This window comes from Muntiacus reevesi, chromosome 3 (assembly GCF_963930625.1).
Source record: "Muntiacus reevesi chromosome 3, mMunRee1.1, whole genome shotgun sequence".
Lineage (NCBI taxonomy): Eukaryota > Metazoa > Chordata > Mammalia > Artiodactyla > Cervidae > Muntiacus > Muntiacus reevesi.
The window spans coordinates 175,145,106-175,162,530 of NC_089251.1; the positions used below are offsets into that span (position 1 = coordinate 175,145,106).

A 17,425-nucleotide genomic window follows, 5' to 3' on the forward strand; every position below is an offset into this window, starting at 1 on the left:
TCCATCCTAAAGGAGATTAGTCCTGGGTGTTCATTGGAAGGACTGATACTGAAGCTGAAATTCCAATACTTTGGCCACCTCATGCGAAGAGTTGACTCATTGGAAAAGACCCTGATGCTGGGGAGGGATTGGAGGGCATGAGGAGAAGGGGACAACAGAGGATGAGATGGCTGGATGGCATCACCGACTTGATGGGCATGAGTTTGAGTGAACTCCGGGAGTTGGTGATGGACAGTGAGGCCTGGCGTGCTGCGATTCATGGGGTTGCAAACAGTCGGACATGACTGAGCGACTGAACTGACTGACTGAACTGATCCAATATGAAATGGATATTTGTCCTTGGGTTCAAAACGGAGATCTAGATTGGAGTTACCAGTTTGAGAGTCATCAGATTTACCAATGCTTGATACTTGAGGGAAATGTAATAATGAGGTGGCTCAATCAGAGTATGTAGAAGACCAGGAATGCAACAGGACAGAGTGGAATCATGGAGAGGAGTTAGGAGTTGAACAGGAAGAGAGTAGCCCAAAATGGAGACCAAGATGGAGCAATGAGAAAGATGGAGGAAACCCACAAATGCAAAGATTAGAAATCAATGTTTAAGTAATGTGCATGGTCTACGTATATCTGATTCACTATAGGCATTTTTTCGACAGTATACACACCAATAAATTCTGGATGAAATAAATGGATCAGTGGTTATATTTTCTAATGAATCCTTTAAGAAGCTTGTGAGACAGTTTGGTAACATGTAAAGAACCCCAATTTTTACAATTAAGAGCTCTACGCTTATTCTTAGTTATTAATATACTATGTGTTTGTGACCTACTTTCTCTGAGCATCAATGTTTGTGAAAGTTTTTTATACACAGAAAAGCACTATATCAAAAAGGATTATTGTTTTTTAAAAAGTTGTTTGACATAAGAAGCTTAATTATGTATATTTAAACTTCATTATTTAAAAATGTATAATCTGTGACAGAGCAAGAGTTTTTAAAACTGTGATTTCATAAGCTTATGTGTAGTATAGCTAAGATGACAGTGGAGATACTTGGTCTTTAATTAGGTTTCAATTTTATAAATCTTTATTCTTAAATAAATTGTATTTGAGAGTATTTTATTCACTGTTATCAGGGATATTTGTTTATGAATTTCTGTCCATTTTGTTCTATATTTTCAAGTGATGTTATATGGTATATCAGGATCATTTTCACAGAGAACTGTCCCTGTATTATTAAAAGTAATGATTTTCTTTAACTGAAATTTTGCATAAAATCCTATTGCTTGATATTGCCACCATAGGTTTTATTCCTTTGGTAGTGTCTTGGTTTATCTTTCCCCCTGTTTATTAAACATAATTCTTCTATGTTTGAATATTAAGTATGTTTTGTGTAACTGGCAAATACATTTTATTTTTAATCCTATCCTAGAATGTCTATTTTCTTAAGTTTGAGATTAATATTTTCTATTTCTTGTAATCACTGATTTGGATTCATTTTGACCCTCTGAGTTTATCTCTTCCATTTATCATGTTTTGTTTTGTTTTGTGTTTAGCTTCTCTATTTTTGTTTGAAAATTGCTTCTGAATAATTTCTTAGCTTGCATAGAATTATAGACTGATTTTTTTCATTGTCTTCTGGCCTCTATTTTTGCTGATGTGAATCTACAGTCCTTTTAATTGTTATTCTTTTATAGGTAATCTCTGTTTCTCCAAGTTGCTTTTAAGATTTTTCTCTTTGATATTGTATTTTGAAGTTTCATTCTGATGTGACTTGGTACAAATATATTTTTTTATTCCTGTGCAGAATTAACTTTGTTTAAATTGTGGATTGATTTTCTGTACTGGTAAATTCTCCACTATTAACCTTAAATTTCTGTGTTGCCACCATTCTCTCTTAATCTTTCTGAAACTCCTATTGGAAGTATGTTAGATAATCTCAGTTTATTCTCCTTATGTTTTAACTTTGTATTCATATTTTCTATTATTTTATGGCTCTGGGTAATTTTCCAAACCATTTTCCAATTCATTTGTCTTCCTTTTGACTATGTTTATGTATTGTTTTACTCATTCCTTGAATTTTAGATTTTATTGACAGTGTCTTTTTAATTTCTAGAAAGATATTTGATTTTTTTACTAATCTGGCTTTTAGAATAGTGTCATTAATTTTCTTAGTGCTTTATTTCATATTGTTTCTTTTCAGGTATTTAACTTATTTTGGAGCTTCTTATACTATTTAAGATTTTAAATAGCATACTGATTATCCTCTTATATTAGCAGACTTTCTTATAGCGAGTCATTTCCTTTAATGGTTGAAAATTCCTTTGGGTTACCTCAATACTCACAATTATTTATCTGAGAAAGTCACATGTGATCTGGATTTTACTTGTATCTTTTTGTTTTTTGTCCATTTACTACTGTGAGAAACATTAGTTTCTGTGGGCTTTTCTTTTTAAAATTGCTTTCCCAGCTTGAGAGTCTTGTGCCAATTGTGTAGCACACATTTAGGTCTCATGCCTAATTACATATACAATTTTAATTTCTCTTGGGAAATTTAACTTTTCCCTATTCAGTGTTTTGAACAGACTGTAGGCTTCCTTGTTACCTCTAGACACTTTTTCATGGAAAACATGACTGTATTAGGGTCTTGGCTTTATTTAAGTGCTTTATTTCCATGTCTGATGTCCCTGAATGAAACTAGGTATTAAAAACCTAACCTTTTGCTGTCAAGATCTATACTGGGATCCAATGGTTTCTTTTCCTCCCAGTGGCAGAGGTGTCAACTCTTATATTTACTCTCTCATTTATGAACTTAGTATTTCCTTTCAGATTAGTTTTATATTTAACAAATGTTATACTTCAGCAATACATGAACCATCAACTTACAGATGTTCAAGCCGGTTTTAGAAAAGGCAGAGGAACCAGAGATCAAATTAACATACACTGGATCATCAAAAAAGCAAGAGAGTTCCAGAAAAACATCTATTTCTGCTTTATTGACTATGCCAAAGCCTTTGACTGTGTGGATCACAATAAACTGTGGAAAATTCTGAAAGAGATGGGAATACCAGACCACCTGACCTGCCTCTTGAGAAATCTGTATGCAGGTCAGGAAGCAATAGTTAGAAGCAGACATGGAACAACAGAATGGTTCCAAGTAGAAAAAAGAGTATGTCAAGGCTGTATATTGTCACCCTGCTTATTTAACTTATATGCAGAGTACATCATGAGAAATGCTGGGCTGGAGGAAGCACAAGCTGGAATCAAGAGTGCTGGGAGAAATATCGATAACCTCAGATATGCACATGACACCACCCTTATGGCAGAAAGTGAAGAACTATAAAGCCTCTTGATGAAAGTGAAAGAGGAGAGTGAAAAATTTGTCTTAAAGCTCAACATTCAGAAAACTAAGATCATAGCATCTGGTCCCATCACTTCATGGCAAATAGATGGGGAAACAGTGGAAACAGTGAGAGACTAATTTTTTGGGTTCCAAAATCACTGCAGGTGGTGAGTGTAGCCTTGAAATTAAAAGACACTTAGCCATGAAATTAAAAGATGCTTACTCCTTGGAAGGAAAGTTATGACCAGCCTAGACAGCATATTAAAAAGTAGAGACATTACTTTGCCAACAAAGATCTGTCTAGTCAAGGCTATGGTTTTTCCAGTAGTCATGTATGGATGTGAGAGTTGGACTATAAAGAAAGCTGAGCGCCGAAGAATTGATGCTTTTGAACTGTGGTGTTGGAGAAGACTCTTGAGAGTCCCTTGGACTGCAAGGAGATCAAACCAGTCCATCCTAAAGGAGATTAGTCTTGAGTGTTCATTGGAAGGACTGATGTTGAAGCTGAAACTCCAATACTTTGGCCACCTCATGTGAAGAGCTGACTGATTTGAAAAGACCCTGATGCTGGGAAAGATTGAAGGCAGAATGTGAAGGGGATGACAGAGAATGAGATGGTTGGATGGCATCACTGACTCAATGGACATGAGTTTGGATAAACTCCGGGAGCTGGTGATGGATAGAGAGGCCTGGTGTACTGCGGTCCATGGGTCACAAAGAGTCGGACATGACTGAGTGAACTAAACTGAACTGATATTTACCAAGCATTTCTATATATATTAGATGTGTATGTAGTATCTGTACCAACTGAGCCAGTCATTCTTCTAATAGACAATATGTATTAAGCTAATTTTAATTAACATATGAATTTTGGAGAAAAAAGATCTATTTTCAAATTGTTCAGTACCTTTATTCAAGTAATTTATCATTCCTCATCCAATTATTCTGAAATACAGTATTTAAAATTTGTGGAATAGGTTTCATAAGAATATATGCACAGCTTAATTGTAATAGGAGAATTTCAATCTGGATAGACTATGTTGTACGCTTGCCTTAAAACTATGTACTTTGGCACTGAATATAAGAGACAGTGATCATTGTGCTGTGATTTCAGACCTTATTTCACTGGTCCTTTCTGGGAACCTGACACTGCTACTTGTTCCTTTTTCTTTTTTGTACTCTGGCAGAGTGTTTCCCAAAATTGATAATATTTCTTGGTCTCAATCTGCTGCTTCTGACACACCTGAGTCTTGCCCACCGCTCCCCTGCCACCCCCGACCCGCACTGGAATTTTGTCCAGCCTTTCTGTCCTGAATGCTGCCTCTGCTTACTTCCCACCCCACCTCCATCCTGTTATGTGGAGCTGCTGCTCTGGGAGTCAGCAAACAGCACAGATGTTTTATTCTTGAAAGAATGAAGAGGTGGACTTGAGCTGCTGAGGCTCCCCTAAAATATGCTGAAGTCTTAGCCTGCAATGAATGTGACTTAATTTGGAAGTAAGTTCTTTGTAGATGTAATCAAGTTAAGATGAGGTCATTAGTGTTAGCCTGTCAGTCATGTCCAACTCTTTGCAACCCCATGGACTGTAACCCGCCAGGCTCCTCTGTCCATGGAGTTCTGCAGGCAAGAATACTGTCTGACTGACTGACTTGGTATGATAATCTCTAGATCCGTCCATGTTGCTGAATTCATTCTTTTTTATGGAGTTCTCCAGGCAAGAATACTGGAGCGAGTAGCCATTCCCTTCTCCAGGGGATCTTCCTGACCCAAGGGTCTCCTATGTTGCAGGCAGGCTCTTGACCATCTGAGCAACCAGGGAAGCCCCAGCCGCCAGGCCTTAGGGTGAGCCCCAATTTGAAATGATTGCTGTCTTTATAAAAAGAGAAAAATGCCAAGTGGTGGCAGAAACATACAGGGAGAATACCATGTGAGAACAGAGGTAGAGACTGGATTGAGGCAACTATAGGAGAGTGATGCTAAAGATTAATGGCTTCTCCTAGAATTTGGAAGAAGCCAAAAAGCATTTTCGCCTTTAGGCTCCAGACTGAGCAGGTCCTGCTGACAACTCAGTTCAGACTTCTGGCCTCCAGACTGTGAATCAATACATTTCTGTTGTTTTAAGCCACCCACTGTGTGTTACTTTGTTTTAGCAGCCCAAGGAAAGTAATGCAGGTTTGTTTAGGTTGAGCCTTACTGTTCTGCATTAATGAGCTGGAATCTCCTAAACCTTTGACCCTGCTGAAGATTACAAATCCTATTATCAGACTTGAAAACCTTTTAAGATGAATAATTACCTGCTTCCATTTTGTTCTGTATTTCCCTCATAATTGGACAATTTTTCTTATGCTGCAGGAGAGACTCTTTTCATTCTGGGAGACAAGATTTCCCACCCGGTATTTGCTCAGTCTGGGTCACTGCTAAGGAATCACTTTGGACTACTGCCCCATCTTGCCCACTGTGGCACCTCTGGACTCTCTGTCTCTGGAGTTCATCCAGAAATGAAATGTTGACATGGTTAAAAAAGATAAAACAGGTTATTCTTTTGTTCCTATCAGATTTTGCCTTACAATGTTTTCACCTGGCCTCTCTGTTTATGCCATATCCAAGAAAAGTCAAACAAGAGTAACCATTTACTTTTTCTTTGGAGTCTATCACCTCTATGCTTTAAAGAAAGTGGGAAAATGTGAGCTGACCCATCTGAAACTCTTTCTGTAGATAACAGCTATGCAACAGCATCTCACTGCCTTCTGATGGAAGTGAACCCTTATGGATTGCTTTAAAATGACTTGGAGTGGGGGAAAAGAAGAATCCATCCTGCCCTTTCTATAAAGGTCAGACTGACTGACTACCTCAAATGATCACAGTTATTTTACTTAGTCATTTTTTCCAAGTGAGGATGAATATATTTCTGGTTTCTTTTTTCCCTTCAGTGACCTTCATCCACCCACTTACCACCTATTCTTCTTAGAGCGTTTTCTCCTTGCTGCCTCACCCACCTACTTACTTCCCATCAATGTCCAAAAGAAAGCTTTGCACAGAGGATGTGCTAATTAATAATGGTATTAAGTTGGAAAGGTATGGAAGGAAACGAAGGCTGTTTGTCAAATATGAGTGTTTTGGAAGTTGGAGTGCAGGAGAGAATAGGAACCCCTGTATCTCAATGCATGTACCCTCTTTGTCTTTCCTTCAGTCTTTTCCACTCGGTGCCTTGGCATGGGTTCATGGCCTCAGGATGAAGAAGCTACAGCTCCTCACATCTTCTTTTGGAACAACCTGTACCCATTATCATTTTTGAGAAGTCTGTGCTCCCTTTTATTCTGTGTGCAAGGTCCTAAAGGATGAATGAATGTATAGGGTCCCCTTCCTTCACATTGGTTCAAATCCTGACTCTAATAGCTATAATCAAATGGTTTAACTTCTTTAAGTTCTAGTAAATTTCTCTCTTTTAACTAAAGTATATTTTATTTACAACATTGTGTTAGTTTCAGATGTACAGCACAGTGACTCTGATTTTATATGTATGTGTATTTATATACTGGGAGCTTCCCGGGTGGCTCAGTGGTAAAGAATCGCCTGACAATGCAGGAGACGCAAGAGATGTGGGTTCGATCCCTGGGTCAGAAGATCTCTGGTAGGGGGAAATGGCAACCCACTCCAGTATTCTTGCCTGGAGAATCCCCTGGACAGAGGAGCCTGATGGGCTACAGTCCATAGGGTCACAAAGAGCTGGACATGACAGAGCGACTGAGCACATGCATACACATTCATATTACATATATACATTCTTTTTCAGATTCTCATCCATTATAGGCTATTATAAGATATTGAAAATAGTTTCCTGTGCTATACAGCTGTAGAGTAGGTCCTTGTTTTTATTTATATTATACATATTAGTGCTCCTGTTCAGTTGCCCAGTTGTGTCTGACTCTGCAATCCCAGAGACTGTAGCCCACCAGGCTCCTCTGTCTGTGGGATTTTTCAGGCAAGAATACTAGAGTGGGTTGCCATTTCCTCCTCCAGGGGATCTTCCCAACCCAAGGACTGAACTTACATCTCCTGTGTCTCCTGCATTGCAGGTGAGTTCTTTACCACTGAGCCACTGGGGTATATCTGTTAATTCCAAATTCCTAATTTATCCCTCCCTCCCCCACTTTCTCCTTTGATAAGCACAAATTTGTTTTCTAAGTCTGTGAGTCTATTTCTGCTTTGTAAATAGGTCTATTTATATTATTTTTTAGATTCCACATATAAGTGATACTATATGATATTTCTCTCTCTGACTTAGTGTGATCTCTAGGTCTGCCCATGTTGATGCATACATTCTTTTTTATGGCTGAATAATATTCCATTGTGTATATGTACCACATCTTCTTTATCCATTGATCCATCATTGAACTTTTAGTTTTTTTCCATATCTTAGTTATTGTAAATGGTGCTGCAATGAACATTGGGTTGCTTGTATCTTTTCAAATTAGACTTTTCATCTTTTCTGGATATATCCTCAGGAGTGATGTCTCTGAATTGTATGGTAAATCATTTGTTATCTGTAAAGTAGTACTAAAAATACCTTCCTTGGTGAATTGGTGTAGGATTAAATGACAGTGTCCATGGCCTTGAACAACACTCACTAAAACAGACAATAGTTTGTCACTGATATTGTTGGTAACATTTGACTCCATGGATCATTTCCAGTTGGCTGTCATATTATGCTTTTTAACAGATTCTTGTGTAACTCCACCAGGAGAGAGAAAGTTTGTCTACATATGAACCATTGTGCTAATGCGTTCTGAGATTTGGATACCACTTACCCTGAATAGATGGTGTTGAAGGAGTAGAAGGCACCTGCGTTCTTTTGTCTCTTACTTGGAAGCTCTAGTTGAAGTGGGAATGAGACCTCCTACGCAGACAAAAAAGAAAATAGGCTAGATTTTGGCCTGGCATGAAGGGTAATGGTGCTGTGCCATGAGAAGGCCTTGCTGAGGGGCATTGGGAAGGCACAGCACCGGAGAATGGGTAGCAATGCTTTGATGTAGATGCCCAATTGCTTAGACGCTTGTTTATGCATCTTTCCCCTAGCACTTCTGTGAAGTAGATATTATACTACTTTTGCAGCTGGTTACCTACGGTGCTAAACTTGCTCTCTCCATGGTCAGGTAGTGGAAGGGCAAAGATAATGCCTAAGAGATTTCTTCCATCTTTCTCCATAAGGGCTCAATAAACAACTCTTTGTATGTAGCTCCAAAATGAATTTAAAATTACAAAGAAGTGAATGAGCTTTTCATTTATATGGAAGTGGGAGAAATTTCTGTCCCTTTAAATTGAAAATATAAAAAATGACAGAGTTGTTGAATAAGTTTTTTATATGTTATTTATTAAACATGCATTTATATGTTGTTTCTGCATTTTGGTGAGGAAAATGCCAATTAAATAAATGAGTTTAGATGACCCATGGTTTATCATCTTTACAGTCTTTTTTTCTTTTCTTACATTTCCTTTTCTACATCTGTTAGCAGGTTTTTATAGTCCATGACTTTCTCCCACCCCTTTAATAATACTGTTTTGGAATAAATAGCAAGAGAAAGCAAGTAGGAATTTCATCTTCAGATGTTATTTTCTTTCTGCCTCTATTTAATCAGTGGTTTGTTGCTTTGTTAACTTCATCTTGTCATGGGATAAAAGTGAAATAAGTCTTTATAAAATATATCATCGATTTTACTAACTCTAAAAATGAACATGAAAAATTATGTAACCCTTAAATGTCTTGGGCTTGAATAAATGCCAGGGGAAATTCATAAGGAACAAAGGATGTATTTAATCCCTTATTCTTGCTGTCTTTCTCTAGGGCACCGCGGTCAAAGGAGCATGCAGCTGGAGACAGGATAATTGCCCTGAATTCCAGAGTCAGGCTTTGCCAGCAGTGGGAAATGGGGAGTCATTTAGCTCATTGAAAAAATTTATCTTACTGAAATTTCAGTTTCTTTCCCAATATATGGTAGAGGTTGTAACTTCTATCTAATTGGTTTATAATGAGGAACAAATGAGATAATTGGTATAGTGCATGCATGCTAAGTCACTTCAGTCATATCTTTGTGACTCTGTGAACTATAGCCTGCCAGGCTCCTCTGTCTATGGGATTCTCCAGGCAAAAATACTGGAGTGGGTTTCCATTCCCTCCTCCAGGGGCTCTTCTCCACCCAGGGATCGAACCCACGTCTCTTGCTTCTCCTGCATTGGCAGGCAAATTCTTTACCTCTGTACTGCCTGGGAACCTGGAGTAAAGCATACGGACTTTCATAATGAGGGTGGACCTCCTCCAATCACTTGAATGCTTTAGAGGAAAAAGACTAACTTCATAGAAGAAGAGGCAATTCCACCAGCAGATTCCCTTCAGATTGGAACTGCTACTCTTCTGTGGGTTCCAGGCTGCTGGCCAACCCTGCAGATTTTGGACTTGCTAGCCTTCAAAATATCATAAACCAATTCCTATTTTTTTTTCTCTATGTTGTTGTTGTTGTTCGGTCGCCCAGTCATGTCTGACTCTTTGCAATCCCATGGACTGCAGCACCCCAGGCCTCCCTGTCCCTCACCATCCCCCAGAGTTTGCCCAAGTTCATGTTCATTGCATCCTTGATGCCATCCAGCCGTCTCAGCCTCTGACACCCTCTTCTCCTTCTTCCCTCAATCTTTCCCAGCATCAGGAACTTCTCCAATGAATCATCTGTGTGTATCAGATGACCAAAATACTGGAGCTGCAACTTCGGCATCTTTCCTTTCAGGGAATATTCAGAGTTGATCTCCCTTAAGATTGACTGGGTTTGATCTCCTTGTTGTCCAAGGGACTTTCAGGAGTCTTCTCCAGCACCACAGTTTGAAGGCTTCAATTCTTTAGTGTTCTGCATTCTTTGTGGTCCAGCTCTCACAACAGTATGTGACCACTGGGAAGACCATAGCCTTGACTGTACAGACTTTAGTCTGCAGAGCAATGTCTCTGCTTTTCAACATACTGTCTATGTTTTTCATTGCTGCCCTGCCAAGAGGCAATCATCTTCTGATTTCATGGCTGCAGTCACCTTCCATGGTGATTTTGGAGTCCAAGAGAAGAGGAAATCTGTCACTACTTCCACCTTTTCCCCTTCTATTTACCATGCAATAATGGGGCCAGATGCCATGATCTTAGTTTTTTTAATATCCACTATTCATTCTGTTTTTCTGGAACCCTGACTAATACACACACTATTATAGAAAACAAAATATCTTTGAAAGCATCTTTTTTTTTCCTTAAGGGCATCCAATTTTTCTCCATTTCTTACTTTCTTTTTCTGGAAAATGTGTAACTCCTTAATAGAGAGGTCAACTTCTTTTTGAAGGAGGTCAGCTTTATTGACTTGCATACAATAAAATTTACCAATTGTGTCTAATCTGATGAGTTTTGACAGTTTTATACAGTTGTGCAATCCACCAACATCATTTATATAGAATATTTCTATCACACCAAAATTTCCAGCTGTTTTTTTTGCAGGAAGCTGTCCCTTCCTCAACCTTCTGGTCCCAGGCAAACCACTGATTTTCTTGGCATCATTACAATTTTGCTTTTTCTAGAATCTATTAAAAAATGAATTTATAGAGTGTACAACCTTTGTGTTTCTTAATGTCATACTTTTGAAAATCATCCACATTGTTGAGTGCATCTATTTTATTTTATTTATTTTTATTTTTTTCATTTATTTTTATTAGTTGGAAGCTAATTACTTTACAGTGTTGTAGTGGTTTTTGCTATACATCGACATGAATCAGCCATGGATTTACATGTGTTTCCCATCCCGATGCCCCTTCCCGCATCCCTCCCCACCCCATGTTGAGTGCATCTATATCTTGTTCCTTTCTTAATGATGAGTGTTATTTTACTTTAGGAGAAAAATCACTTTTTCTTAGCAACCAATTAGCATGAAAATTGTTTACCCTTGTATCAGTTGATGGACATTTAGATTATTTCCATTTTGAGCTATTATAAGAGAAGTTGTTATAAACATTTGCATATACATCTTTGTGTGGGCATATGCTTTCTTTCCTTTGGGCAAATATATAAAAAAGAAATTGCTGGGTTGTAGAGTAGTGTATATTTATCTTCATAAGGGTATAAAAGGTGGCCAAACTGTTTTCTAAAGTATGTTCCTATGTATCATGTATGAGGGCTCAAGTTGCCTCACATTCTTTCAAACACTTGGTTATGTTAGCAGTTCTGGAGAGCGTATAGTATCTCATTGTGGTTTTAATTTGCATTTGCTAATGGTTAATCATGTTGAATATCTTTTTTGTGTGTTTATTTACCATCGGTATATCTTGGTTAAGCTCTCTATTCAAATCTTTTATTCATTTTAAAAATAACTTTGTTTTCTTTATTAAGTTGTAAGAATTCTTTATATACTATGGACACAAGTCTTTTAAAAGATCTATGTTTTACAAGGGCACTCCCCAGGTGGCTCAGATGGTAAAGAAACTTCCTGCAATGCAGGAGGCCCAGATTTGATCCCTGGGTCTGAAAGAGTCCCTGGAGAAGGGAAAGGCAACCCGCTCCAATAATCTTACCTGGAGAATTTCATGGACAGAAGAGCCTGGCAGGTTACAGCCTGTGGGAATGTTTTACATATATTCTAGAATGTGGATTGCATTTTAATTTTCTTAAAAATATCTTTGAAAAGCAATTTTTTGCAAATGAAGTTCAATTTATCATTTTGAGTTTTTAAAAAAAATCCTATTTAAGAAATTTGGATTATTCAAGGTCACAAAGATTTTCTTCTCTATTTCTCCCAGAAGTTTTTAGTGTTACCTCACAATTTGTAAGTCTATAATGTATTTTTAGTTATATTTTATATATGGTATGTTGTAAAAATAGAGTACATTTATTTTGTCCTCTGATATTCAATGGTTCAAGTACCATTTGTTGAAAAGAGTATTGCTTCCCAACTGAATTACCTTGGAGTCATTGTTGAAATCAATTGACCATATAAGTGTGAGTTTGTATCTAAATTCTTTATTTGCTTTCATTGACCTGTGTGTTTATTTTTACACCATATCATGCTATTTTGGTTGCTAAGGCAATAAAGCAAATCTTGAAACCAATGGAGGATGTCCTTCAACTTTGTTATCTTTTCCCAAATTGTTTTGTCCAGTCTATATCAGTTTTATAATCAGGTTATCAGTTCCCAAAAATGACTGATGAGCATTTGATTGGATTGCATTGAATCTATATTAGTTGGGGGAAATTATATTTAAAATGTTGTCTTCTCTTTACCAAAAAAATCTTAAAACCAATAAATGATTTTAGTAAAGTTCATGGATTGGAAGAATTAATATTGTTAAGATGTTCATACTACCCAAAGTGATCTACAAATTCAATGCTATCACTATCAAAATTCCAGTGGCATTTATCACAGAATTAGGAAAAAAATCCTAAAATGTGTATGGAACTACAAGATATCCCAAATAACCAATGCAATCTTGAGAAAAAAGAGCAAAGCTGGAGATGTCACATTTCCTGATTCCAAACTATATCACAAAGCTATAGTAATCAAAAAAGTAAGGTATTGGCATAAAAACATGTCCATAGATCATTTGGACAGAATAAAAAGCTGAGAAATAAACTGATGCATATATGATCAATTAATTTTCAGAAAAGGAGTCAAGAATATGGGGGAAAGATACTCTTTTTAATATACAGTGCTGGGAAAACTGAATAGCCATGTTCAAAAGAGTGTCATTGAACCTTTACCTTATAGTACTAAAAAAATTCAACTCAACATGGCTTAAATACTTGAACATAGGATTTGAAACTATAAAACTCCTAGAGGAAAACAACAATGCTTTAATGATATTGGCAAAGGCCAAACTCCTAGGGTCACCGGTTTTCACAATTCAAATTTAGAAGATGGTATTCAGTTAAATTCTATATGTGTCATTTTCCTGAGTTGAGCAGCACAATTCTTGCTGTAGTCCATGGAAGACCTGGCCTCAACTGAGTGAAATCCTTATTGAACTGGTTAGATTGCATGCAAAACTAGGAGATAAGTCCCGTATCAATAAGCACATAGTTTACTGGAAATTCATCCTTGTTTTCTTTGGTATAGTCAGTCAAACTCAAGGGAATCCCAGAGGTTAGAGAGTTAAAGTTTAGAAGGCCACCCTTTAGAAATGCCAGGGTGAATTGAAATAATTTTCCACCTCTGGAAAATGAACCATCGTGTGAGGTTATCACAGTCCCTAGAGTCAGATTGTTCAGATTTGAATCTTGACTTGAATGGCTTGGCTTGAATCTTGCTTCTTATTAGGTGAATGATCTTAACTCCTCTGTGCCTCAGTTTCCTTATCTGTAACACTGAGTATAAAAATTGTACTTCCATCATGTAGTTTTTGTAAGGGATACAAATATGAGTTAATTACATAAGAGAGTCAAGGAATACATAAAATGAGCTACAACATAGATTGAGACTTGCAAGAATATCTGACATTCAAGATATATTCAGATGTTACCATTTTATAATTTTATTTGTTTAAAGCCTATTGATAGCCTGCTAGATGGGTCCTGTACTACTTCAGGAAGTAAAGACATTTTTCCTTGGTTACATATGTTTCAATTCCTTTATCTGTGCCCAGTCCTACAGGGCTTTGCTGTCAGCTAAGTTTCCAAGCTGCAAATTGAATTGATAAAATAATACTCCATGATTGCTTAAGATGTTTCTCTTCCCAGGAACATTTGCATTTTTATAGAAGACTCTGGGAGATACAAAGCCATCCTAATTCTAATAAATTAATTTCTGTTTCAGGCCTTTTGGGCAAGGCTGCTATGCTGTACAGGGGTGCCACACTTGGCAGCCAGTGATGGAAATAATTTGGTATCGTGGTTTGCAAGCCTTGCTCACTGGCATCTCAGGGATTATGTAGGGACTAGAAAGAGAAAACTCAAAGAGCCCTGTTTCCCCCAGCCCCTGTAGGATCTTCTATGTGATTTCCATATTGGACATCTGTTTTCTTTAAAAAGGGTTTTGAAGTCCGTAGGTATAGGGTAAGATCCTTTTTTTAAACTGCATAATTTATTGATCTATTTATATTTGGCTGGGTCTTTGTTCCTGTGTGCCAGCTTTCTCTTGCTGTGATAAGTGGGGGCTACTTTCTAGTTGCAGTGTGTGGCTATTCATTGCAGTGATTTTTCTTGTTGTGGAGCATGGGCTGTAGGGCATACCATGCAGGCTTCAGTAGTTGCGGCACACTGACTTGGAAATTGTGGTTCTCAGGCCCTAGATCATGGGCTCAGTAGTTGTTTCACATGGACTTTGTTGTATGTGGAATCTTCCTGGAGCAGAAATCAAATCTGTGTGCCTCATTGGCAGGCAGATTGTTAACCACTGGACCATTAGGGAAGTCCAGATCCATTTTTTAAAAAATGAATTAATTTATAGACTGGATGAGACAAGTGCTCGGGCCTGGTGCACTGGGAAGACCCAGAGGGATCAGGTAGAGAGGGAGGTGGGAGGGGGGATCGGGATGGGGAATACATGTAAATCCATGGCTGATTCATGTCAATGTATAGCAAAAACCACTACAATATTGTAAAGTAATTAGCCTCCAACTAATGAAATTAAATGGAAAAAAAATGAATGAATTTATAGAATGGAAAGATCTTCTCACTAGTAAGAACAAAGTTCTCTACTTTAGACCTTTAATTTCTCACCTTTCAGTCTTTTTCTTTTCTTTTTTTTTACATTCACAGAACATGCAGACCTGCTAAATATGTTCATTCACTATTAGAACTGGAAGAGGGCTTGTAAAGGGCATCTTCAACAACCTCCCACTAGGAAAGAGATTTCTCATAGAAGCCTACATCTTAAAATGCTATAAATGGAAATATATTGTAAAATTCCTTTAAAATACAGAGCACATCCTATAGAGACTGGCATCTGAAAATTGCCTGAATTAAGTTACATAAAATGCCTGAGGTGGTGTAAGGTAAAGGTTGGATGCTCAGGTAAAAATGACAGGAACCATCAGCAGTGGAAAGATTGCAGGGGTGGAAAGAATGCCTACACCACCAGGTACTGTCTTTTCTCATCAAAAGCCTTATTTTCCCTTCCTGTGAGTAGACCTAAGACCGACCCACCCACATTTCCAACCAATTATGTTCACTGCCTCTGATACTTTCTCTGCTTCACTGGCCTATGGTAATGAATCATCAACAGAGAATACAATAAATCCCCATTAATTTATACCTGGGAATGACTGGGCAAAGTAACTGAGTAGGACATTGTTTGTGCTTTTCAAGGGGGAAATAGGTCAAGAACTGTCCATGATCCCCAATCCTGATCAATCCTTTAAACAGATTCAAAAGGGAGCTCGTAGTTGTGTTTATACTATGAATTGTGTAATGTTCTTGTGTGAGTGGCTTTCTACCTTGCAATGGAGTGATGGTGGTGATGGAGCATAGAAGGGAACACATTCACAGAGATGTTCAGACCAGTATCATCCAAGTATGCTGACCTTCTAGATGGAATTGAGAACCTTTCTAACCAGCAGTATGTAAAATCCCATATCAGGCTCTTCCTTGCCTGACTTGGACTGTAGTCTAAATCTGGGCCAATCACCATGACCAGTATTACCTGGGTATTGTGATTTGTCAAGATTTGGTTCCCAGGCAACTTCTAGTGGTCAGGGAGTCAACTTCTTAGGAGTTGGCAACTCCACCAGGATTGAGCAGAAATGCTAAGGGGAAGTTCATAATAAGGATAGAGGTTATTGTTGACAGAAGTGAGAGAATGGATGCTGGCATGTAAAAACATTGGCTGTCCCTAAGTGCCTTGGCACGTTGGACTCACCTGGGAAGGTTTAAAAATTACTGTTGCCTGAGTCTCACCTCCAGTGACTCCGATTTAGTTCTTCTCGGGTATGGCCTGGGCACTGGGATTTTAAAAATCCCCTCAGGTGATTCTAATGTGCAGCCAGGGTTGAATCCTTGCCCAGTTCTTTCTCCAGGTCATCATTCTACACATCACCAAAAATCAGTCCTTCTGAGTCACAGTCCTCTACCTCAAACAAACCCTTGATTCCACCTGAATGTGTTCAAGACTCACTGGACTTGACTTCAACTTCTCTTTTCAGTCTTATCTACCACTACTGTCTTATTCTCACCCTATATGCCAGCCAATGGGGAGTGTTTGCTAGTTTCTAAATATCTGTAAAATGCCTGTAGTCTCTCTGGGTTATTATCCCATTTCTTTGACTTAGAACAGAGCTGTCTGATGAATTTTTTTGAAGTATGGAAAGGAAATCAATCTTGGGTGTTCATTGGAAGGACTGATGTTGAAGCTGAAACTCCAATATTTTGGCCAGCTGATGGGAAGAGCTGACTCATTTGAAAAGACCTTGATGTTGAGAAGGGTTGAGGGCAGGAGGAGAAGGGGATGACAGAGGATGAGATGGTTGGATGGCATCACTGACTCAATGGACATGAGCTTGGGTAAACTCCGGGAGTTGGTGATGGGCAGGGAGGCGTGGCGTGCTACAGTTCATGGGGTCATAAAAAGTTGGACACAACTGAGCAAGTGAACTGAACTGAACTGAACTGAATGTTCTTCTCCAGTATCCAATATGGTCACCGCTGACCACTTGTGTGGCTAGTGAGCACTTGAAGTGAAGTTAGTGTGACTGGAGTTTAAATTGTATTTCAGTGTGTGTGTGGCTGTGCTCAGTCATGTCCAACTCTTTGCAACCCCATGGACTTAGCCCTTCAGTCTCCTCTAGTCATAGAATTTTCCAGGCAAAAACACTGGAGTGGGTAGCCATTCCCTTCTCTAGGGTAGCTTCCCGACCCAGAGATCGAACCTGGGTTTCCTGCATTGCAGGTGAATTCTTCACCACCTGAGCCACCAGGAAAGACCTTTATTTCAGTTTACTTAACTTTATAGAGTTACATGTGGCCATAGGCTATTCTGTTCAGACAGGGCTTATAGATTGTTTCAGCCAGTGCGTCTCAGTCAACATTCTGTCAAAATTTACAAGGTTCATTTTATATAACCCACTCACCCTGAGGTTTTCCCC

At 38.3% G+C, this 17,425-nt stretch overlaps 1 long non-coding RNA gene across 1 annotated transcript in view; it reads left to right on the forward strand.

Annotated features, from left to right (window-relative positions):
* Nucleotides 1-17,425, forward strand: part of LOC136165174 (uncharacterized) — a 291,194-nt gene that overhangs the window by 193,180 nt on the left and 80,589 nt on the right. The gene's annotated exons all lie outside the window — the stretch shown is intronic.